At 44.6% G+C, this 22,573-nt stretch overlaps 30 non-coding genes across 30 annotated transcripts; 8 read left to right on the forward strand and 22 right to left on the reverse strand.

Moving 5' to 3' along the window:
• Positions 1-968: 968 nt before the first annotated feature.
• Positions 969-1,042, reverse strand: trnat-ugu (transfer RNA threonine (anticodon UGU)). Its single transcript has one exon. It is a non-coding gene; the product is annotated as a tRNA-Thr (tRNA).
• Positions 1,043-1,152: 110 nt separating this feature from the next.
• Positions 1,153-1,226, forward strand: trnat-cgu (transfer RNA threonine (anticodon CGU)). The gene has a single exon. It is a non-coding gene; the product is annotated as a tRNA-Thr (tRNA).
• A 365-nt stretch (positions 1,227-1,591) lies between these two features.
• trnat-agu (transfer RNA threonine (anticodon AGU)) lies at positions 1,592-1,665 on the reverse strand. Its single transcript has one exon. It is a non-coding gene; the product is annotated as a tRNA-Thr (tRNA).
• A 251-nt stretch (positions 1,666-1,916) lies between these two features.
• Positions 1,917-1,990, reverse strand: trnat-agu (transfer RNA threonine (anticodon AGU)). The gene has a single exon. It is a non-coding gene; the product is annotated as a tRNA-Thr (tRNA).
• Positions 1,991-3,978: 1,988 nt separating this feature from the next.
• Positions 3,979-4,052, reverse strand: trnat-ugu (transfer RNA threonine (anticodon UGU)). The gene has a single exon. It is a non-coding gene; the product is annotated as a tRNA-Thr (tRNA).
• A 110-nt stretch (positions 4,053-4,162) lies between these two features.
• trnat-cgu (transfer RNA threonine (anticodon CGU)) lies at positions 4,163-4,236 on the forward strand. The gene has a single exon. It is a non-coding gene; the product is annotated as a tRNA-Thr (tRNA).
• Positions 4,237-4,601: 365 nt separating this feature from the next.
• Positions 4,602-4,675, reverse strand: trnat-agu (transfer RNA threonine (anticodon AGU)). Its single transcript has one exon. It is a non-coding gene; the product is annotated as a tRNA-Thr (tRNA).
• A 251-nt stretch (positions 4,676-4,926) lies between these two features.
• Positions 4,927-5,000, reverse strand: trnat-agu (transfer RNA threonine (anticodon AGU)). The gene has a single exon. It is a non-coding gene; the product is annotated as a tRNA-Thr (tRNA).
• Positions 5,001-6,985: 1,985 nt separating this feature from the next.
• trnat-ugu (transfer RNA threonine (anticodon UGU)) lies at positions 6,986-7,059 on the reverse strand. Its single transcript has one exon. It is a non-coding gene; the product is annotated as a tRNA-Thr (tRNA).
• A 110-nt stretch (positions 7,060-7,169) lies between these two features.
• trnat-cgu (transfer RNA threonine (anticodon CGU)) lies at positions 7,170-7,243 on the forward strand. The gene has a single exon. It is a non-coding gene; the product is annotated as a tRNA-Thr (tRNA).
• Positions 7,244-7,608: 365 nt separating this feature from the next.
• trnat-agu (transfer RNA threonine (anticodon AGU)) lies at positions 7,609-7,682 on the reverse strand. The gene has a single exon. It is a non-coding gene; the product is annotated as a tRNA-Thr (tRNA).
• A 251-nt stretch (positions 7,683-7,933) lies between these two features.
• On the reverse strand, positions 7,934-8,007 carry trnat-agu (transfer RNA threonine (anticodon AGU)). Its single transcript has one exon. It is a non-coding gene; the product is annotated as a tRNA-Thr (tRNA).
• A 1,985-nt stretch (positions 8,008-9,992) lies between these two features.
• Positions 9,993-10,066, reverse strand: trnat-ugu (transfer RNA threonine (anticodon UGU)). The gene has a single exon. It is a non-coding gene; the product is annotated as a tRNA-Thr (tRNA).
• Positions 10,067-10,176: 110 nt separating this feature from the next.
• On the forward strand, positions 10,177-10,250 carry trnat-cgu (transfer RNA threonine (anticodon CGU)). The gene has a single exon. It is a non-coding gene; the product is annotated as a tRNA-Thr (tRNA).
• Positions 10,251-10,615: 365 nt separating this feature from the next.
• Positions 10,616-10,689, reverse strand: trnat-agu (transfer RNA threonine (anticodon AGU)). The gene has a single exon. It is a non-coding gene; the product is annotated as a tRNA-Thr (tRNA).
• A 1,990-nt stretch (positions 10,690-12,679) lies between these two features.
• Positions 12,680-12,753, reverse strand: trnat-ugu (transfer RNA threonine (anticodon UGU)). Its single transcript has one exon. It is a non-coding gene; the product is annotated as a tRNA-Thr (tRNA).
• A 110-nt stretch (positions 12,754-12,863) lies between these two features.
• Positions 12,864-12,937, forward strand: trnat-ugu (transfer RNA threonine (anticodon UGU)). Its single transcript has one exon. It is a non-coding gene; the product is annotated as a tRNA-Thr (tRNA).
• A 365-nt stretch (positions 12,938-13,302) lies between these two features.
• On the reverse strand, positions 13,303-13,376 carry trnat-agu (transfer RNA threonine (anticodon AGU)). Its single transcript has one exon. It is a non-coding gene; the product is annotated as a tRNA-Thr (tRNA).
• A 1,990-nt stretch (positions 13,377-15,366) lies between these two features.
• Positions 15,367-15,440, reverse strand: trnat-ugu (transfer RNA threonine (anticodon UGU)). The gene has a single exon. It is a non-coding gene; the product is annotated as a tRNA-Thr (tRNA).
• A 110-nt stretch (positions 15,441-15,550) lies between these two features.
• Positions 15,551-15,624, forward strand: trnat-cgu (transfer RNA threonine (anticodon CGU)). Its single transcript has one exon. It is a non-coding gene; the product is annotated as a tRNA-Thr (tRNA).
• Positions 15,625-15,990: 366 nt separating this feature from the next.
• On the reverse strand, positions 15,991-16,064 carry trnat-agu (transfer RNA threonine (anticodon AGU)). The gene has a single exon. It is a non-coding gene; the product is annotated as a tRNA-Thr (tRNA).
• A 251-nt stretch (positions 16,065-16,315) lies between these two features.
• Positions 16,316-16,389, reverse strand: trnat-agu (transfer RNA threonine (anticodon AGU)). The gene has a single exon. It is a non-coding gene; the product is annotated as a tRNA-Thr (tRNA).
• A 1,985-nt stretch (positions 16,390-18,374) lies between these two features.
• Positions 18,375-18,448, reverse strand: trnat-ugu (transfer RNA threonine (anticodon UGU)). Its single transcript has one exon. It is a non-coding gene; the product is annotated as a tRNA-Thr (tRNA).
• A 110-nt stretch (positions 18,449-18,558) lies between these two features.
• Positions 18,559-18,632, forward strand: trnat-cgu (transfer RNA threonine (anticodon CGU)). Its single transcript has one exon. It is a non-coding gene; the product is annotated as a tRNA-Thr (tRNA).
• A 365-nt stretch (positions 18,633-18,997) lies between these two features.
• Positions 18,998-19,071, reverse strand: trnat-agu (transfer RNA threonine (anticodon AGU)). Its single transcript has one exon. It is a non-coding gene; the product is annotated as a tRNA-Thr (tRNA).
• Positions 19,072-19,323: 252 nt separating this feature from the next.
• trnat-agu (transfer RNA threonine (anticodon AGU)) lies at positions 19,324-19,397 on the reverse strand. The gene has a single exon. It is a non-coding gene; the product is annotated as a tRNA-Thr (tRNA).
• A 1,985-nt stretch (positions 19,398-21,382) lies between these two features.
• Positions 21,383-21,456, reverse strand: trnat-ugu (transfer RNA threonine (anticodon UGU)). Its single transcript has one exon. It is a non-coding gene; the product is annotated as a tRNA-Thr (tRNA).
• Positions 21,457-21,566: 110 nt separating this feature from the next.
• Positions 21,567-21,640, forward strand: trnat-cgu (transfer RNA threonine (anticodon CGU)). Its single transcript has one exon. It is a non-coding gene; the product is annotated as a tRNA-Thr (tRNA).
• A 365-nt stretch (positions 21,641-22,005) lies between these two features.
• trnat-agu (transfer RNA threonine (anticodon AGU)) lies at positions 22,006-22,079 on the reverse strand. The gene has a single exon. It is a non-coding gene; the product is annotated as a tRNA-Thr (tRNA).
• Positions 22,080-22,330: 251 nt separating this feature from the next.
• trnat-agu (transfer RNA threonine (anticodon AGU)) lies at positions 22,331-22,404 on the reverse strand. The gene has a single exon. It is a non-coding gene; the product is annotated as a tRNA-Thr (tRNA).
• Between the last annotated feature and the right edge of the window lie 169 nt (positions 22,405-22,573).

Below are 22,573 nucleotides of genomic sequence, written 5' to 3' on the forward strand. Positions count from 1 at the left end.
GCTTGCATCGGTGTGCACAATATAATGTTCTTTGGATCTGCAAACCCAAGAACAGGAGCTGTTGTGAGCTTGAGAATCAATGTCTTAAAAGTATCTTCAGCGGTTGGGGTCCATTTTTCGTGAAAAAGGCTTTTTGAGATCCGCACTGGTAGAAACCTTGTGGTTTCTGCCAGACAGACTGGATTTTCTCTTCAGTGGGAGGCAACCAGCACTTAAGTGATTAAGGGGTATTGCAAGCTTGGAATAGTCTTTTATAAACCTCCTGTAATATCCAGTGAACCCAAGGAAAGACTTAAGCTACTTGATGTTATCTGGTCTTGGCCAGGTAGTGAGGGCAGCTGGATCTGTTTTGAGCCCTTCTGATGATACAACATGGCTGAGATATTGGACAGATGTCCTGAAGAACTGACATTTCTCTGGCGACAGCTTTAAAGTAAATTCTTTCATCCTATGGAGGACCTTCAGCGATCATTCCTCATGGTTCTCAAGTGTAGCTGAGAAAGGAGTGACATCATCAAGAAAAACCGAGACCTGACTCAAATTCCTGCTGCCTATACACTTTTCCATAACATAAGAGGAAAGTAGAACACCTCCTTATGCTGTTTTTAATAGAGAACTCTTCGGCATTTATTTTAACACAACACCTAACAGTCTTACCTTCTCTTATCAGTAACTCGAATGATTTGCAGAATCTTGACAGTACTTTTGGGACGAAAGCTCAATATAACCCTGCCTCACCCAGTTTCTATACTGGTCCATTTATGTCTGTTGTCACAGTTGCGCAGTTTCATGTTTTAGTAGACTTTCAGTTTTGATGTTTTTCATCTGCATGTGGTGCACAGCTGCTGGGGTGTCCTTTGCTAAATCTTTAGTGCCTCCAAACTTCAGATTCAACAGATTACTTCCTTTTATTTTGACATTGAGGAAAAGTTGCCTACACAGAATTTCTTATTTTGAAATAGCTCAACAGGCACTGCTGGGATTTGAACCCAGGATCTCCTGTTTACAAGACAGGTGCTTTGACCGGCTAAGCTACAGTGCCTCCTTCAGGGAAGGGAAAAACCAAGTAACCTCTGCAGACACAGTTTTGAATCGGTTTGTCACATTTTTCCCCACCAGCTGTTGGACAGGAGCCAGAGGCACACAGCTCAAGGCGCTGTGGCTTAGCTGGCCAAAGCGCCTGTCTCGTAAACAGGAGATCCTGGGTTCAAATCCCAGCAGTGCCTTACCTCCCTACCAATGCCATTACATTTCATTAATGAGTGCTGATGGCGGGAAGCATTGGGCGTTATGCTTTGTCTCCTTCGTTTCCAAGAAGAGGACACAATGAAGATTTAGACATGCCCAAGACATCAATATTGGGTGAACAACCCTCAGAAGCTCCACTAGCGGTTTAATGCCTGGGACCCTCCAGCATTTGTTCTAGAACTGAAGAAGCTTCTCGGATCGGGTGCAAAGAAGTTTTTAAAGCTCTCAAGAGTACCGTGAGGTGGATAACTGAGTACATACAAAGACTTTGAAAGATTTCCCAACTCCAAGATTAAGAATGCAATTAACACTGTGAAGAAGATGGTTTCAAATGGTAACAGGAAGGCACTGCTGGGATTTGAACCCAGGATCTCCTGTTTACTAGACAGGCGCTTTGACCAGCTGAGCCACAGCGCCTCCTGCTGACAGGCAAACCGGTAATACCTGGTATTACCTGGTACTGCAGAAGGAGACGAGTTCAACTTTTTTTTACTTTTGTGCACTATAAATGTAAGATATGGTCAAATAGTCCAACAAGTAACTTCCTGTTCCTCACTTCGTCAATGACCTCAGTGGAAACATCATAAGGTGAAGGAGAAGCTTTTGAGACTGATTCAACAGGGTGAGTCTGAACACTGTGAAGAAGATGGTTTCAAATGGTAACAGGAAGGCACTGCTGGGATTTGAACCCAGGATCTCCTGTTTACTAGACAGGCACTTTGACCAGCTAAGCCACAGCGCCTCCTGCTGTCAGGCAATCCGGTAATACCTGGTATTACCTGGTACTGCAGAAGGAGACGAGTTCACTTTTTTAACTTTTGTGCACTATCAATGTAGGATATGGTCAAATAGTCCAACAAGTAACTTCCTGTTCCTCACTTCTTCAATGACCTCGGTGGAAACATCATAAGGTGAAGGAGAAGCTTTTGAGACTGATTCAACAGGGTGAGTCTGAACAAGTCCTCAAAACAACTCTATTTCCCTTGGCAAGGGTGGATTCCCGCACTTTACTGTCAAAGCTTTGTTTGTTTCGTAAAGCACTCTTTTGAATGTGCTCAATGGCTAACTGGTAGCTTTCTGCAAGACTCTCTCAGCTCTCCAGATCTAATTTCTGTTCACGTAGCCAATCGGAAAGAGACATCTGCAGCAGGGGGCATGGCCCAGCTACATCAGTTTGACAGAAATCTGCTGGTATTGCAGAGGCTCCAATAGCCAAACATTGTACTCGTGCAGACGATGGTACTGCTGCCTCCTCCTCCTCAAGAGTTGAGGAATACTCATGTCTCTTGCATACTGCCTTTACTGCCTCGGTTGGAAAATCTGGCTCTTTGTTGCGGCGCAAGAGCTGTGCAGTAAAGCCTTCAATGGCATTTTCCTCATCATTAGAACTCTGATCAGATATATCACAGGCATGCAGATACGGACGTCTCAACAGCCCATCTGCATCTTGGTTGTCCTTCCCAGCACTATACTCAATGTCAAAATCAAAACTGGAAAGTACGGCCAACCAGCAATGCCCTACTGCGTCCAACTTTGCAGATGTTAAAACGTATGTGAGTGGATTATTGTCTGTCATCACTGTACATTTTACTCCATAGATACAGCGGAAAACGTTCTGGGTGACAGCCCACTTCACAGACAGGAAGTCAAGCTTGTGTGCAGGGTACCTTTGCTCGGACTTGGAGAGACCCCTACTGGCACAGGCAATGACTCTTAACTTGCTCTCCTGTTCTTGATATAGGGCTGCACCGAGAACATGGGCGCTTGCATCGGTGTGCACAATATAATGTTCTTTGGATCTGCAAACCCAAGAACAGGAGCTGTTGTGAGCTTGAGAATCAATGTCTTAAAAGTATCTTCAGCGGTTGGGGTCCATTTTTCGTGAAAAAGGCTTTTTGAGATCCGCACTGGTAGAAACCTTGTGGTTTCTGCCAGACAGACTGGATTTTCTCTTCAGTGGGAGGCAACCAGCACTTAAGTGATTAAGGGGTATTGCAAGCTTGGAATAGTCTTTTATAAACCTCCTGTAATATCCAGTGAACCCAAGGAAAGACTTAAGCTACTTGATGTTATCTGGTCTTGGCCAGGTAGTGAGGGCAGCTGGATCTGTTTTGAGCCCTTCTGATGATACAACATGGCTGAGATATTGGACAGATGTCCTGAAGAACTGACATTTCTCTGGCGACAGCTTTAAAGTAAATTCTTTCATCCTATGGAGGACCTTCAGCGATCATTCCTCATGGTTCTCAAGTGTAGCTGAGAAAGGAGTGACATCATCAAGAAAAACCGAGACCTGACTCAAATTCCTGCTGCCTATACACTTTTCCATAACATAAGAGGAAAGTAGAACACCTCCTTATGCTGTTTTTAATAGAGAACTCTTCGGCATTTATTTTAACACAACACCTAACAGTCTTACCTTCTCTTATCAGTAACTCGAATGATTTGCAGAATCTTGACAGTACTTTTGGGACGAAAGCTCAATATAACCCTGCCTCACCCAGTTTCTATACTGGTCCATTTATGTCTGTTGTCACAGTTGCGCAGTTTCATGTTTTAGTAGACTTTCAGTTTTGATGTTTTTCATCTGCATGTGGTGCACAGCTGCTGGGTTGTCCTTTGCTAAATCTTTAGTGCCTCCAAACTTCAGATTCAACAGATTACTTCCTTTTATTTTGACATTGAGGAAAAGTTGCCTACACAGAATTTCTTATTTTGAAATAGCTCAACAGGCACTGCTGGGATTTGAACCCAGGATCTCCTGTTTACAAGACAGGTGCTTTGACCGGCTAAGCTACAGTGCCTCCTTCAGGGAAGGGAAAAACCAAGTAACCTCTGCAGACACAGTTTTGAATCGGTTTGTCACATTTTTCCCCACCAGCTGTTGGACAGTAGCCAGAGGCACACAGCTCAAGGCGCTGTGGCTTAGCTGGCCAAAGCGCCTGTCTCGTAAACAGGAGATCCTGGGTTCAAATCCCAGCAGTGCCTTACCTCCCTACCAATGCCATTACATTTCATTAATGAGTGCTGATGGCGGGAAGCATTGGGCGTTATGCTTTGTCTCCTTCGTTTCCAAGAAGAGGACACAATGAAGATTTAGACATGCCCAAGACATCAATATTGGGTGAACAACCCTCAGAAGCTCCACTAGCGGTTTAATGCCTGGGACCCTCCAGCATTTGTTCTAGAACTGAAGAAGCTTCTCGGATCGGGTGCAAAGAAGTTTTTAAAGCTCTCAAGAGTACCGTGAGGTGGATAACTGAGTACATACAAAGACTTTGAAAGATTTCCCAACTCCAAGATTAAGAATGCAATTAACACTGTGAAGAAGATGGTTTCAAATGGTAACAGGAAGGCACTGCTGGGATTTGAACCCAGGATCTCCTGTTTACTAGACAGGCGCTTTGACCAGCTGAGCCACAGCGCCTCCTGCTGACAGGCAAACCGGTAATACCTGGTATTACCTGGTACTGCAGAAGGAGACGAGTTCAACTTTTTTTTACTTTTGTGCACTATAAATGTAAGATATGGTCAAATAGTCCAACAAGTAACTTCCTGTTCCTCACTTCGTCAATGACCTCAGTGGAAACATCATAAGGTGAAGGAGAAGCTTTTGAGACTGATTCAACAGGGTGAGTCTGAACACTGTGAAGAAGATGGTTTCAAATAGTAACAGGAAGGCACTGCTGGGATTTGAACCCAGGATCTCCTGTTTACTAGACAGGCACTTTGACCAGCTAAGCCACAGCGCCTCCTGCTGGCCGGCAATCCGGTAATACCTGGTATTACCTGGTACTGCAGAAGGAGACGAGTTCACTTTTTTAACTTTTGTGCACTATCAATGTAGGATATGGTCAAATAGTCCAACAAGTAACTTCCTGTTCCTCACTTCTTCAATGACCTCGGTGGAAACATCATAAGGTGAAGGAGAAGCTTTTGAGACTGATTCAACAGGGTGAGTCTGAACAAGTCCTCAAAACAACTCTATTTCCCTTGGCAAGGGTGGATTCCCGCACTTTACTGTCAAAGCTTTGTTTGTTTCGTAAAGCACTCTTTTGAATGTGCTCAATGGCTAACTGGTAGCTTTCTGCAAGACTCTCTCAGCTCTCCAGATCTAATTTCTGTTCACGTAGCCAATCGGAAAGAGACATCTGCAGCAGGGGGCATGGCCCAGCTACATCAGTTTGACAGAAATCTGCTGGTATTGCAGAGGCTCCAATAGCCAAACATTGTACTCGTGCAGACGATGGTACTGCTGCCTCCTCCTCAAGAGTTGAGGAATACTCATGTCTCTTGCATACTGCCTTTACTGCCTCGGTTGGAAAATCTGGCTCTTTGTTGCGGCGCAAGAGCTGTGCAGTAAAGCCTTCAATGGCATTTTCCTCATCATTAGAACTCTGATCAGATATATCACAGGCATGCAGATACGGACGTCTCAACAGCCCATCTGCATCTTGGTTGTCCTTCCCAGCACTATACTCAATGTCAAAATCAAAACTGGAAAGTACGGCCAACCAGCAATGCCCTACTGCGTCCAACTTTGCAGATGTTAAAACGTATGTGAGTGGATTATTGTCTGTCATCACTGTACATTTTACTCCATAGATACAGCGGAAAACGTTCTGGGTGACAGCCCACTTCACAGACAGGAAGTCAAGCTTGTGTGCAGGGTACCTTTGCTCGGACTTGGAGAGACCCCTACTGGCACAGGCAATGACTCTTAACTTGCTCTCCTGTTCTTGATATAGGGCTGCACCGAGAACATGGGCGCTTGCATCGGTGTGCACAATATAATGTTCTTTGGATCTGCAAACCCAAGAACAGGAGCTGTTGTGAGCTTGAGAATCAATGTCTTAAAAGTATCTTCAGCGGTTGGGGTCCATTTTTCGTGAAAAAGGCTTTTTGAGATCCGCACTGGTAGAAACCTTGTGGTTTCTGCCAGACAGACTGGATTTTCTCTTCAGTGGGAGGCAACCAGCACTTAAGTGATTAAGGGGTATTGCAAGCTTGGAATAGTCTTTTATAAACCTCCTGTAATATCCAGTGAACCCAAGGAAAGACTTAAGCTACTTGATGTTATCTGGTCTTGGCCAGGTAGTGAGGGCAGCTGGATCTGTTTTGAGCCCTTCTGATGATACAACATGGCTGAGATATTGGACAGATGTCCTGAAGAACTGACATTTCTCTGGCGACAGCTTTAAAGTAAATTCTTTCATCCTATGGAGGACCTTCAGCGATCATTCCTCATGGTTCTCAAGTGTAGCTGAGAAAGGAGTGACATCATCAAGAAAAACCGAGACCTGACTCAAATTCCTGCTGCCTATACACTTTTCCATAACATAAGAGGAAAGTAGAACACCTCCTTATGCTGTTTTTAATAGAGAACTCTTCGGCATTTATTTTAACACAACACCTAACAGTCTTACCTTCTCTTATCAGTAACTCGAATGATTTGCAGAATCTTGACAGTACTTTTGGGACGAAAGCTCAATATAACCCTGCCTCACCCAGTTTCTATACTGGTCCATTTATGTCTGTTGTCACAGTTGCGCAGTTTCATGTTTTAGTAGACTTTCAGTTTTGATGTTTTTCATCTGCATGTGGTGCACAGCTGCTGGGGTGTCCTTTGCTAAATCTTTAGTGCCTCCAAACTTCAGATTCAACAGATTACTTCCTTTTATTTTGACATTGAGGAAAAGTTGCCTACACAGAATTTCTTATTTTGAAATAGCTCAACAGGCACTGCTGGGATTTGAACCCAGGATCTCCTGTTTACAAGACAGGTGCTTTGACCGGCTAAGCTACAGTGCCTCCTTCAGGGAAGGGAAAAACCAAGTAACCTCTGCAGACACAGTTTTGAATCGGTTTGTCACATTTTTCCCCACCAGCTGTTGGACAGTAGCCAGAGGCACACAGCTCAAGGCGCTGTGGCTTAGCTGGCCAAAGCGCCTGTCTCGTAAACAGGAGATCCTGGGTTCAAATCCCAGCAGTGCCTTACCTCCCTACCAATGCCATTACATTTCATTAATGAGTGCTGATGGCGGGAAGCATTGGGCGTTATGCTTTGTCTCCTTCGTTTCCAAGAAGAGGACACAATGAAGATTTAGACATGCCCAAGACATCAATATTGGGTGAACAACCCTCAGAAGCTCCACTAGCGGTTTAATGCCTGGGACCCTCCAGCATTTGTTCTAGAACTGAAGAAGCTTCTCGGATCGGGTGCAAAGAAGTTTTTAAAGCTCTCAAGAGTACCGTGAGGTGGATAACTGAGTACATACAAAGACTTTGAAAGATTTCCCAACTCCAAGATTAAGAATGCAATTAACACTGTGAAGAAGATGGTTTCAAATGGTAACAGGAAGGCACTGCTGGGATTTGAACCCAGGATCTCCTGTTTACTAGACAGGCGCTTTGACCAGCTGAGCCACAGCGCCTCCTGCTGACAGGCAAACCGGTAATACCTGGTATTACCTGGTACTGCAGAAGGAGACGAGTTCAACTTTTTTTTACTTTTGTGCACTATAAATGTAAGATATGGTCAAATAGTCCAACAAGTAACTTCCTGTTCCTCACTTCGTCAATGACCTCAGTGGAAACATCATAAGGTGAAGGAGAAGCTTTTGAGACTGATTCAACAGGGTGAGTCTGAACACTGTGAAGAAGATGGTTTCAAATAGTAACAGGAAGGCACTGCTGGGATTTGAACCCAGGATCTCCTGTTTACTAGACAGGCACTTTGACCAGCTAAGCCACAGCGCCTCCTGCTGGCCGGCAATCCGGTAATACCTGGTATTACCTGGTACTGCAGAAGGAGACGAGTTCACTTTTTTAACTTTTGTGCACTATCAATGTAGGATATGGTCAAATAGTCCAACAAGTAACTTCCTGTTCCTCACTTCTTCAATGACCTCGGTGGAAACATCATAAGGTGAAGGAGAAGCTTTTGAGACTGATTCAACAGGGTGAGTCTGAACAAGTCCTCAAAACAACTCTATTTCCCTTGGCAAGGGTGGATTCCCGCACTTTACTGTCAAAGCTTTGTTTGTTTCGTAAAGCACTCTTTTGAATGTGCTCAATGGCTAACTGGTAGCTTTCTGCAAGACTCTCTCAGCTCTCCAGATCTAATTTCTGTTCACGTAGCCAATCGGAAAGAGACATCTGCAGCAGGGGGCATGGCCCAGCTACATCAGTTTGACAGAAATCTGCTGGTATTGCAGAGGCTCCAATAGCCAAACATTGTACTCGTGCAGACGATGGTACTGCTGCCTCCTCCTCAAGAGTTGAGGAATACTCATGTCTCTTGCATACTGCCTTTACTGCCTCGGTTGGAAAATCTGGCTCTTTGTTGCGGCGCAAGAGCTGTGCAGTAAAGCCTTCAATGGCATTTTCCTCATCATTAGAACTCTGATCAGATATATCACAGGCATGCAGATACGGACGTCTCAACAGCCCATCTGCATCTTGGTTGTCCTTCCCAGCACTATACTCAATGTCAAAATCAAAACTGGAAAGTACGGCCAACCAGCAATGCCCTACTGCGTCCAACTTTGCAGATGTTAAAACGTATGTGAGTGGATTATTGTCTGTCATCACTGTACATTTTACTCCATAGATACAGCGGAAAACGTTCTGGGTGACAGCCCACTTCACAGACAGGAAGTCAAGCTTGTGTGCAGGGTACCTTTGCTCGGACTTGGAGAGACCCCTACTGGCACAGGCAATGACTCTTAACTTGCTCTCCTGTTCTTGATATAGGGCTGCACCGAGAACATGGGCGCTTGCATCGGTGTGCACAATATAATGTTCTTTGGATCTGCAAACCCAAGAACAGGAGCTGTTGTGAGCTTGAGAATCAATGTCTTAAAAGTATCTTCAGCGGTTGGGGTCCATTTTTCGTGAAAAAGGCTTTTTGAGATCCGCACTGGTAGAAACCTTGTGGTTTCTGCCAGACAGACTGGATTTTCTCTTCAGTGGGAGGCAACCAGCACTTAAGTGATTAAGGGGTATTGCAAGCTTGGAATAGTCTTTTATAAACCTCCTGTAATATCCAGTGAACCCAAGGAAAGACTTAAGCTACTTGATGTTATCTGGTCTTGGCCAGGTAGTGAGGGCAGCTGGATCTGTTTTGAGCCCTTCTGATGATACAACATGGCTGAGATATTGGACAGATGTCCTGAAGAACTGACATTTCTCTGGCGACAGCTTTAAAGTAAATTCTTTCATCCTATGGAGGACCTTCAGCGATCATTCCTCATGGTTCTCAAGTGTAGCTGAGAAAGGAGTGACATCATCAAGAAAAACCGAGACCTGACTCAAATTCCTGCTGCCTATACACTTTTCCATAACATAAGAGGAAAGTAGAACACCTCCTTATGCTGTTTTTAATAGAGAACTCTTCGGCATTTATTTTAACACAACACCTAACAGTCTTACCTTCTCTTATCAGTAACTCGAATGATTTGCAGAATCTTGACAGTACTTTTGGGACGAAAGCTCAATATAACCCTGCCTCACCCAGTTTCTATACTGGTCCATTTATGTCTGTTGTCACAGTTGCGCAGTTTCATGTTTTAGTAGACTTTCAGTTTTGATGTTTTTCATCTGCATGTGGTGCACAGCTGCTGGGGTGTCCTTTGCTAAATCTTTAGTGCCTCCAAACTTCAGATTCAACAGATTACTTCCTTTTATTTTGACATTGAGGAAAAGTTGCCTACACAGAATTTCTTATTTTGAAATAGCTCAACAGGCACTGCTGGGATTTGAACCCAGGATCTCCTGTTTACAAGACAGGTGCTTTGACCGGCTAAGCTACAGTGCCTCCTTCAGGGAAGGGAAAAACCAAGTAACCTCTGCAGACACAGTTTTGAATCGGTTTGTCACATTTTTCCCCACCAGCTGTTGGACAGTAGCCAGAGGCACACAGCTCAAGGCGCTGTGGCTTAGCTGGCCAAAGCGCCTGTCTCGTAAACAGGAGATCCTGGGTTCAAATCCCAGCAGTGCCTTACCTCCCTACCAATGCCATTACATTTCATTAATGAGTGCTGATGGCGGGAAGCATTGGGCGTTATGCTTTGTCTCCTTCGTTTCCAAGAAGAGGACACAATGAAGATTTAGACATGCCCAAGACATCAATATTGGGTGAACAACCCTCAGAAGCTCCACTAGCGGTTTAATGCCTGGGACCCTCCAGCATTTGTTCTAGAACTGAAGAAGCTTCTCGGATCGGGTGCAAAGAAGTTTTTAAAGCTCTCAAGAGTACCGTGAGGTGGATAACTGAGGACATACAAAGACTTTGAAAGATTTCCCAACTCCAAGATTAAGAATGCAATTAACACTGTGAAGAAGATGGTTTCAAATGGTAACAGGAAGGCACTGCTGGGATTTGAACCCAGGATCTCCTGTTTACTAGACAGGCGCTTTGACCAGCTGAGCCACAGCGCCTCCTGCTGACAGGCAAACCGGTAATACCTGGTATTACCTGGTACTGCAGAAGGAGACGAGTTCAACTTTTTTTTACTTTTGTGCACTATAAATGTAAGATATGGTCAAATAGTCCAACAAGTAACTTCCTGTTCCTCACTTCGTCAATGACCTCAGTGGAAACATCATAAGGTGAAGGAGAAGCTTTTGAGACTGATTCAACAGGGTGAGTCTGAACAAGTCCTCAAAACAACTCTATTTCCCTTGGCAAGGGTGGATTCCCGCACTTTACTGTCAAAGCTTTGTTTGTTTCGTAAAGCACTCTTTTGAATGTGCTCAATGGCTAACTGGTAGCTTTCTGCAAGACTCTCTCAGCTCTCCAGATCTAATTTCTGTTCACGTAGCCAATCGGAAAGAGACATCTGCAGCAGGGGGCATGGCCCAGCTACATCAGTTTGACAGAAATCTGCTGGTATTGCAGAGGCTCCAATAGCCAAACATTGTACTCGTGCAGACGATGGTACTGCTGCCTCCTCCTCCTCAAGAGTTGAGGAATACTCATGTCTCTTGCATACTGCCTTTACTGCCTCGGTTGGAAAATCTGGCTCTTTGTTGCGGCGCAAGAGCTGTGCAGTAAAGCCTTCAATGGCATTTTCCTCATCATTAGAACTCTGATCAGATATATCACAGGCATGCAGATACGGACGTCTCAACAGCCCATCTGCATCTTGGTTGTCCTTCCCAGCACTATACTCAATGTCAAAATCAAAACTGGAAAGTACGGCCAACCAGCAATGCCCTACTGCGTCCAACTTTGCAGATGTTAAAACGTATGTGAGTGGATTATTGTCTGTCATCACTGTACATTTTACTCCATAGATACAGCGGAAAACGTTCTGGGTGACAGCCCACTTCACAGACAGGAAGTCAAGCTTGTGTGCAGGGTACCTTTGCTCGGACTTGGAGAGACCCCTACTGGCACAGGCAATGACTCTTAACTTGCTCTCCTGTTCTTGATATAGGGCTGCACCGAGAACATGGGCGCTTGCATCGGTGTGCACAATATAATGTTCTTTGGATCTGCAAACCCAAGAACAGGAGCTGTTGTGAGCTTGAGAATCAATGTCTTAAAAGTATCTTCAGCGGTTGGGGTCCATTTTTCGTGAAAAAGGCTTTTTGAGATCCGCACTGGTAGAAACCTTGTGGTTTCTGCCAGACAGACTGGATTTTCTCTTCAGTGGGAGGCAACCAGCACTTAAGTGATTAAGGGGTATTGCAAGCTTGGAATAGTCTTTTATAAACCTCCTGTAATATCCAGTGAACCCAAGGAAAGACTTAAGCTACTTGATGTTATCTGGTCTTGGCCAGGTAGTGAGGGCAGCTGGATCTGTTTTGAGCCCTTCTGATGATACAACATGGCTGAGATATTGGACAGATGTCCTGAAGAACTGACATTTCTCTGGCGACAGCTTTAAAGTAAATTCTTTCATCCTATGGAGGACCTTCAGCGATCATTCCTCATGGTTCTCAAGTGTAGCTGAGAAAGGAGTGACATCATCAAGAAAAACCGAGACCTGACTCAAATTCCTGCTGCCTATACACTTTTCCATAACATAAGAGGAAAGTAGAACACCTCCTTATGCTGTTTTTAATAGAGAACTCTTCGGCATTTATTTTAACACAACACCTAACAGTCTTACCTTCTCTTATCAGTAACTCGAATGATTTGCAGAATCTTGACAGTACTTTTGGGACGAAAGCTCAATATAACCCTGCCTCACCCAGTTTCTATACTGGTCCATTTATGTCTGTTGTCACAGTTGCGCAGTTTCATGTTTTAGTAGACTTTCAGTTTTGATGTTTTTCATCTGCATGTGGTGCACAGCTGCTGGGGTGTCCTTTGCTAAATCTTTAGTGCCTCCAAACTTCAGATTCAACAGATTACTTCCTTTTATTTTGACATTGAGGAAAAGTTGCCTACACAGAATTTCTTATTTTGAAATAGCTCAACAGGCACTGCTGGGATTTGAACCCAGGATCTCCTGTTTACAAGACAGGTGCTTTGACCGGCTAAGCTACAGTGCCTCCTTCAGGGAAGGGAAAAACCAAGTAACCTCTGCAGACACAGTTTTGAATCGGTTTGTCACATTTTTCCCCACCAGCTGTTGGACAGTAGCCAGAGGCACACAGCTCAAGGCGCTGTGGCTTAGCTGGCCAAAGCGCCTGTCTCGTAAACAGGAGATCCTGGGTTCAAATCCCAGCAGTGCCTTACCTCCCTACCAATGCCATTACATTTCATTAATGAGTGCTGATGGCGGGAAGCATTGGGCGTTATGCTTTGTCTCCTTCGTTTCCAAGAAGAGGACACAATGAAGATTTAGACATGCCCAAGACATCAATATTGGGTGAACAACCCTCAGAAGCTCCACTAGCGGTTTAATGCCTGGGACCCTCCAGCATTTGTTCTAGAACTGAAGAAGCTTCTCGGATCGGGTGCAAAGAAGTTTTTAAAGCTCTCAAGAGTACCGTGAGGTGGATAACTGAGGACATACAAAGACTTTGAAAGATTTCCCAACTCCAAGATTAAGAATGCAATTAACACTGTGAAGAAGATGGTTTCAAATGGTAACAGGAAGGCACTGCTGGGATTTGAACCCAGGATCTCCTGTTTACTAGACAGGCGCTTTGACCAGCTGAGCCACAGCGCCTCCTGCTGACAGGCAAACCGGTAATACCTGGTATTACCTGGTACTGCAGAAGGAGACGAGTTCAACTTTTTTTTACTTTTGTGCACTATAAATGTAAGATATGGTCAAATAGTCCAACAAGTAACTTCCTGTTCCTCACTTCGTCAATGACCTCAGTGGAAACATCATAAGGTGAAGGAGAAGCTTTTGAGACTGATTCAACAGGGTGAGTCTGAACAAGTCCTCAAAACAACTCTATTTCCCTTGGCAAGGGTGGATTCCCGCACTTTACTGTCAAAGCTTTGTTTGTTTCGTAAAGCACTCTTTTGAATGTGCTCAATGGCTAACTGGTAGCTTTCTGCAAGACTCTCTCAGCTCTCCAGATCTAATTTCTGTTCACGTAGCCAATCGGAAAGAGACATCTGCAGCAGGGGGCATGGCCCAGCTACATCAGTTTGACAGAAATCTGCTGGTATTGCAGAGGCTCCAATAGCCAAACATTGTACTCGTGCAGACGATGGTACTGCTGCCTCCTCCTCCTCAAGAGTTGAGGAATACTCATGTCTCTTGCATACTGCCTTTACTGCCTCGGTTGGAAAATCTGGCTCTTTGTTGCGGCGCAAGAGCTGTGCAGTAAAGCCTTCAATGGCATTTTCCTCATCATTAGAACTCTGATCAGATATATCACAGGCATGCAGATACGGACGTCTCAACAGCCCATCTGCATCTTGGTTGTCCTTCCCAGCACTATACTCAATGTCAAAATCAAAACTGGAAAGTACGGCCAACCAGCAATGCCCTACTGCGTCCAACTTTGCAGATGTTAAAACGTATGTGAGTGGATTATTGTCTGTCATCACTGTACATTTTACTCCATAGATACAGCGGAAAACGTTCTGGGTGACAGCCCACTTCACAGACAGGAAGTCAAGCTTGTGTGCAGGGTACCTTTGCTCGGACTTGGAGAGACCCCTACTGGCACAGGCAATGACTCTTAACTTGCTCTCCTGTTCTTGATATAGGGCTGCACCGAGAACATGGGCGCTTGCATCGGTGTGCACAATATAATGTTCTTTGGATCTGCAAACCCAAGAACAGGAGCTGTTGTGAGCTTGAGAATCAATGTCTTAAAAGTATCTTCAGCGGTTGGGGTCCATTTTTCGTGAAAAAGGCTTTTTGAGATCCGCACTGGTAGAAACCTTGTGGTTTCTGCCAGACAGACTGGATTTTCTCTTCAGTGGGAGGCAACCAGCACTTAAGTGATTAAGGGGTATTGCAAGCTTGGAATAGTCTTTTATAAACCTCCTGTAATATCCAGTGAACCCAAGGAAAGACTTAAGCTACTTGATGTTATCTGGTCTTGGCCAGGTAGTGAGGGCAGCTGGATCTGTTTTGAGCCCTTCTGATGATACAACATGGCTGAGATATTGGACAGATGTCCTGAAGAACTGACATTTCTCTGGCGACAGCTTTAAAGTAAATTCTTTCATCCTATGGAGGACCTTCAGCGATCATTCCTCATGGTTCTCAAGTGTAGCTGAGAAAGGAGTGACATCATCAAGAAAAACCGAGACCTGACTCAAATTCCTGCTGCCTATACACTTTTCCATAACATAAGAGGAAAGTAGAACACCTCCTTATGCTGTTTTTAATAGAGAACTCTTCGGCATTTATTTTAACACAACACCTAACAGTCTTACCTTCTCTTATCAGTAACTCGAATGATTTGCAGAATCTTGACAGTACTTTTGGGACGAAAGCTCAATATAACCCTGCCTCACCCAGTTTCTATACTGGTCCATTTATGTCTGTTGTCACAGTTGCGCAGTTTCATGTTTTAGTAGACTTTCAGTTTTGATGTTTTTCATCTGCATGTGGTGCACAGCTGCTGGGGTGTCCTTTGCTAAATCTTTAGTGCCTCCAAACTTCAGATTCAACAGATTACTTCCTTTTATTTTGACATTGAGGAAAAGTTGCCTACACAGAATTTCTTATTTTGAAATAGCTCAACAGGCACTGCTGGGATTTGAACCCAGGATCTCCTGTTTACAAGACAGGTGCTTTGACCGGCTAAGCTACAGTGCCTCCTTCAGGGAAGGGAAAAACCAAGTAACCTCTGCAGACACAGTTTTGAATCGGTTTGTCACATTTTTCCCCACCAGCTGTTGGACAGTAGCCAGAGGCACACAGCTCAAGGCGCTGTGGCTTAGCTGGCCAAAGCGCCTGTCTCGTAAACAGGAGATCCTGGGTTCAAATCCCAGCAGTGCCTTACCTCCCTACCAATGCCATTACATTTCATTAATGAGTGCTGATGGCGGGAAGCATTGGGCGTTATGCTTTGTCTCCTTCGTTTCCAAGAAGAGGACACAATGAAGATTTAGACATGCCCAAGACATCAATATTGGGTGAACAACCCTCAGAAGCTCCACTAGCGGTTTAATGCCTGGGACCCTCCAGCATTTGTTCTAGAACTGAAGAAGCTTCTCGGATCGGGTGCAAAGAAGTTTTTTAAAGCTCTCAAGAGTACCGTGAGGTGGATAACTGAGGACATACAAAGACTTTGAAAGATTTCCCAACTCCAAGATTAAGAATGCAATTAACACTGTGAAGAAGATGGTTTCAAATTGTAACGGGAAGGCACTGCTGGGATTTGAACCCAGGATCTCCTGTTTACTAGACAGGCGCTTTGACCAGCTGAGCCACAGCGCCTCCTGCTGACAGGCAAACCGGTAATACCTGGTATTACCTGGTACTGCAGAAGGAGACGAGTTCAACTTTTTTTTACTTTTGTGCACTATAAATGTAAGATATGGTCAAATAGTCCAACAAGTAACTTCCTGTTCCTCACTTCGTCAATGACCTCAGTGGAAACATCATAAGGTGAAGGAGAAGCTTTTGACACTGATTCAACAGGGTGAGTCTGAACACTGTGAAGAAGATGGTTTCAAATAGTAACAGGAAGGCACTGCTGGGATTTGAACCCAGGATCTCCTGTTTACTAGACAGGCACTTTGACCAGCTAAGCCACAGCACCTCCTGCTGGCAGGCAATCCGGTAATACCTGGTATTACCTGGTACTGCAGAAGGAGACGAGTTCACTTTTTTAACTTTTGTGCACTATCTATGTAGGATATGGTCAAATAGTCCAACAAGTAACTTCCTGTTCCTCACTTCTTCAATGACCTCGGTGGAAACATCATAAGGTGAAGGAGAAGCTTTTGAGACTGATTCAACAGGGTGAGTCTGAACAAGTCCTCAAAACAACTCTATTTCCCTTGGCAAGGGTGGATTCCCGCACTTTACTGTCAAAGCTTTGTTTGTTTCGTAAAGCACTCTTTTGAATGTGCTCAATGGCTAACTGGTAGCTTTCTGCAAGACTCTCTCAGCTCTCCAGATCTAATTTCTGTTCACGTAGCCAATCGGAAAGAGACATCTGCAGCAGGGGGCATGGCCCAGCTACATCAGTTTGACAGAAATCTGCTGGTATTGCAGAGGCTCCAATAGCCAAACATTGTACTCGTGCAGACGATGGTACTGCTGCCTCCTCCTCAAGAGTTGAGGAATACTCATGTCTCTTGCATACTGCCTTTACTGCCTCGGTTGGAAAATCTGGCTCTTTGTTGCGGCGCAAGAGCTGTGCAGTAAAGCCTTCAATGGCATTTTCCTCATCATTAGAACTCTGATCAGATATATCACAGGCATGCAGATACGGACGTCTCAACAGCCCATCTGCATCTTGGTTGTCCTTCCCAGCACTATACTCAATGTCAAAATCAAAACTGGAAAGTACGGCCAACCAGCAATGCCCTACTGCGTCCAACTTTGCAGATGTTAAAACGTATGTGAGTGGATTATTGTCTGTCATCACTGTACATTTTACTCCATAGATACAGCGGAAAACGTTCTGGGTGACAGCCCACTTCACAGACAGGAAGTCAAGCTTGTGTGCAGGGTACCTTTGCTCGGACTTGGAGAGACCCCTACTGGCACAGGCAATGACTCTTAACTTGCTCTCCTGTTCTTGATATAGGGCTGCACCGAGAACATGGGCGCTTGCATCGGTGTGCACAATATAATGTTCTTTGGATCTGCAAACCCAAGAACAGGAGCTGTTGTGAGCTTGAGAATCAATGTCTTAAAAGTATCTTCAGCGGTTGGGGTCCATTTTTCGTGAAAAAGGCTTTTTGAGATCCGCACTGGTAGAAACCTTGTGGTTTCTGCCAGACAGACTGGATTTTCTCTTCAGTGGGAGGCAACCAGCACTTAAGTGATTAAGGGGTATTGCAAGCTTGGAATAGTCTTTTATAAACCTCCTGTAATATCCAGTGAACCCAAGGAAAGACTTAAGCTACTTGATGTTATCTGGTCTTGGCCAGGTAGTGAGGGCAGCTGGATCTGTTTTGAGCCCTTCTGATGATACAACATGGCTGAGATATTGGACAGATGTCCTGAAGAACTGACATTTCTCTGGCGACAGCTTTAAAGTAAATTCTTTCATCCTATGGAGGACCTTCAGCGATCATTCCTCATGGTTCTCAAGTGTAGCTGAGAAAGGAGTGACATCATCAAGAAAAACCGAGACCTGACTCAAATTCCTGCTGCCTATACACTTTTCCATAACATAAGAGGAAAGTAGAACACCTCCTTATGCTGTTTTTAATAGAGAACTCTTCGGCATTTATTTTAACACAACACCTAACAGTCTTACCTTCTCTTATCAGTAACTCGAATGATTTGCAGAATCTTGACAGTACTTTTGGGACGAAAGCTCAATATAACTCTGCCTCACCCAGTTTCTATACTGGTCCATTTATGTCTGTTGTCACAGTTGCGCAGTTTCATGTTTTAGTAGACTTTCAGTTTTGATGTTTTTCATCTGCATGTGGTGCACAGCTGCTGGGGTGTCCTTTGCTAAATCTTTAGTGCCTCCAAACTTCAGATTCAACAGATTACTTCCTTTTATTTTGACATTGAGGAAAAGTTGCCTACACAGAATTTCTTATTTTGAAATAGCTCAACAGGCACTGCTGGGATTTGAACCCAGGATCTCCTGTTTACAAGACAGGTGCTTTGACCGGCTAAGCTACAGTGCCTCCTTCAGGGAAGGGAAAAACCAAGTAACCTCTGCAGACACAGTTTTGAATCGGTTTGTCACATTTTTCCCCACCAGCTGTTGGACAGTAGCCAGAGGCACACAGCTCAAGGCGCTGTGGCTTAGCTGGCCAAAGCGCCTGTCTCGTAAACAGGAGATCCTGGGTTCAAATCCCAGCAGTGCCTTACCTCCCTACCAATGCCATTACATTTCATTAATGAGTGCTGATGGCGGGAAGCATTGGGCGTTATGCTTTGTCTCCTTCGTTTCCAAGAAGAGGACACAATGAAGATTTAGACATGCCCAAGACATCAATATTGGGTGAACAACCCTCAGAAGCTCCACTAGCGGTTTAATGCCTGGGACCCTCCAGCATTTGTTCTAGAACTGAAGAAGCTTCTCGGATCGGGTGCAAAGAAGTTTTTAAAGCTCTCAAGACTACCGTGAGGTGGATAACTGAGGACATACAAAGACTTTGAAAGATTTCCCAACTCCAAGATTAAGAATGCAATTAACACTGTGAAGAAGATGGTTTCAAATGGTAACAGGAAGGCACTGCTGGGATTTGAACCCAGGATCTCCTGTTTACTAGACAGGCGCTTTGACCAGCTGAGCCACAGCGCCTCCTGCTGACAGGCAAACCGGTAATACCTGGTATTACCTGGTACTGCAGAAGGAGACGAGTTCAACTTTTTTTTTACTTTTGTGCACTATAAATGTAAGATATGGTCAAATAGTCCAACAAGTAACTTCCTGTTCCTCACTTCGTCAATGACCTCAGTGGAAACATCATAAGGTGAAGGAGAAGCTTTTGAGACTGATTCAACAGGGTGAGTCTGAACACTGTGAAGAAGATGGTTTCAAATGGTAACAGGAAGGCACTGCTGGGATTTGAACCCAGGATCTCCTGTTTACTAGACAGGCACTTTGACCAGCTAAGCCACAGCGCCTCCTGCTGTCAGGCAATCCGGTAATACCTGGTATTACCTGGTACTGCAGAAGGAGACGAGTTCACTTTTTTAACTTTTGTGCACTATCAATGTAGGATATGGTCAAATAGTCCAACAAGTAACTTCCTGTTCCTCACTTCTTCAATGACCTCGGTGGAAACATCATAAGGTGAAGGAGAAGCTTTTGAGACTGATTCAACAGGGTGAGTCTGAACAAGTCCTCAAAACAACTCTATTTCCCTTGGCAAGGGTGGATTCCCGCACTTTACTGTCAAAGCTTTGTTTGTTTCGTAAAGCACTCTTTTGAATGTGCTCAATGGCTAACTGGTAGCTTTCTGCAAGACTCTCTCAGCTCTCCAGATCTAATTTCTGTTCACGTAGCCAATCGGAAAGAGACATCTGCAGCAGGGGGCATGGCCCAGCTACATCAGTTTGACAGAAATCTGCTGGTATTGCAGAGGCTCCAATAGCCAAACATTGTACTCGTGCAGACGATGGTACTGCTGCCTCCTCCTCAAGAGTTGAGGAATACTCATGTCTCTTGCATACTGCCTTTACTGCCTCGGTTGGAAAATCTGGCTCTTTGTTGCGGCGCAAGAGCTGTGCAGTAAAGCCTTCAATGGCATTTTCCTCATCATTAGAACTCTGATCAGATATATCACAGGCATGCAGATACGGACGTCTCAACAGCCCATCTGCATCTTGGTTGTCCTTCCCAGCACTATACTCAATGTCAAAATCAAAACTGGAAAGTACGGCCAACCAGCAATGCCCTACTGCGTCCAACTTTGCAGATGTTAAAACGTATGTGAGTGGATTATTGTCTGTCATCACTGTACATTTTACTCCATAGATACAGCGGAAAACGTTCTGGGTGACAGCCCACTTCACAGACAGGAAGTCAAGCTTGTGTGCAGGGTACCTTTGCTCGGACTTGGAGAGACCCCTACTGGCACAGGCAATGACTCTTAACTTGCTCTCCTGTTCTTGATATAGGGCTGCACCGAGAACATGGGCGCTTGCATCGGTGTGCACAATATAATGTTCTTTGGATCTGCAAACCCAAGAACAGGAGCTGTTGTGAGCTTGAGAATCAATGTCTTAAAAGTATCTTCAGCGGTTGGGGTCCATTTTTCGTGAAAAAGGCTTTTTGAGATCCGCACTGGTAGAAACCTTGTGGTTTCTGCCAGACAGACTGGATTTTCTCTTCAGTGGGAGGCAACCAGCACTTAAGTGATTAAGGGGTATTGCAAGCTTGGAATAGTCTTTTATAAACCTCCTGTAATATCCAGTGAACCCAAGGAAAGACTTAAGCTACTTGATGTTATCTGGTCTTGGCCAGGTAGTGAGGGCAGCTGGATCTGTTTTGAGCCCTTCTGATGATACAACATGGCTGAGATATTGGACAGATGTCCTGAAGAACTGACATTTCTCTGGCGACAGCTTTAAAGTAAATTCTTTCATCCTATGGAGGACCTTCAGCGATCATTCCTCATGGTTCTCAAGTGTAGCTGAGAAAGGAGTGACATCATCAAGAAAAACCGAGACCTGACTCAAATTCCTGCTGCCTATACACTTTTCCATAACATAAGAGGAAAGTAGAACACCTCCTTATGCTGTTTTTAATAGAGAACTCTTCGGCATTTATTTTAACACAACACCTAACAGTCTTACCTTCTCTTATCAGTAACTCGAATGATTTGCAGAATCTTGACAGTACTTTTGGGACGAAAGCTCAATATAACCCTGCCTCACCCAGTTTCTATACTGGTCCATTTATGTCTGTTGTCACAGTTGCGCAGTTTCATGTTTTAGTAGACTTTCAGTTTTGATGTTTTTCATCTGCATGTGGTGCACAGCTGCTGGGGTGTCCTTTGCTAAATCTTTAGTGCCTCCAAACTTCAGATTCAACAGATTACTTCCTTTTATTTTGACATTGAGGAAAAGTTGCCTACACAGAATTTCTTATTTTGAAATAGCTCAACAGGCACTGCTGGGATTTGAACCCAGGATCTCCTGTTTACAAGACAGGTGCTTTGACCGGCTAAGCTACAGTGCCTCCTTCAGGGAAGGGAAAAACCAAGTAACCTCTGCAGACACAGTTTTGAATCGGTTTGTCACATTTTTCCCCACCAGCTGTTGGACAGGAGCCAGAGGTACACAGCTCAAGGCGCTGTGGCTTAGCTGGCCAAAGCGCCTGTCTCGTAAACAGGAGATCCTGGGTTCAAATCCCAGCAGTGCCTTACCTCCCTACCAATGCCATTACATTTCATTAATGAGTGCTGATGGCGGGAAGCATTGGGCGTTATGCTTTGTCTCCTTCGTTTCCAAGAAGAGGACACAATGAAGATTTAGACATGCCCAAGACATCAATATTGGGTGAACAACCCTCAGAAGCTCCACTAGCGGTTTAATGCCTGGGACCCTCCAGCATTTGTTCTAGAACTGAAGAAGCTTCTCGGATCGGGTGCAAAGAAGTTTTTAAAGCTCTCAAGACTACCGTGAGGTGGATAACTGAGGACATACAAAGACTTTGAAAGATTTCCCAACTCCAAGATTAAGAATGCAATTAACACTGTGAAGAAGATGGTTTCAAATGGTAACAGGAAGGCACTGCTGGGATTTGAACCCAGGATCTCCTGTTTACTAGACAGGCGCTTTGACCAGCTGAGCCACAGCGCTTCCTGCTGACAGGCAAACCGGTAATACCTGGTATTACCTGGTACTGCAGAAGGAGACGAGTTCAACTTTTTTTTACTTTTGTGCACTATAAATGTAAGATATGGTCAAATAGTCCAACAAGTAACTTCCTGTTCCTCACTTCGTCAATGACCTCAGTGGAAACATCATAAGGTGAAGGAGAAGCTTTTGAGACTGATTCAACAGGGTGAGTCTGAACACTGTGAAGAAGATGGTTTCAAATGGTAACAGGAAGGCACTGCTGGGATTTGAACCCAGGATCTCCTGTTTACTAGACAGGCACTTTGACCAGCTAAGCCACAGCGCCTCCTGCTGTCAGGCAATCCGGTAATACCTGGTATTACCTGGTACTGCAGAAGGAGACGAGTTCACTTTTTTAACTTTTGTGCACTATCTATGTAGGATATGGTCAAATAGTCCAACAAGTAACTTCCTGTTCCTCACTTCTTCAATGACCTCGGTGGAAACATCATAAG

This window comes from Maylandia zebra, linkage group LG13, assembly GCF_041146795.1.
Source record: "Maylandia zebra isolate NMK-2024a linkage group LG13, Mzebra_GT3a, whole genome shotgun sequence".
Taxonomy (NCBI): Eukaryota; Metazoa; Chordata; class Actinopteri; order Cichliformes; family Cichlidae; genus Maylandia; species Maylandia zebra.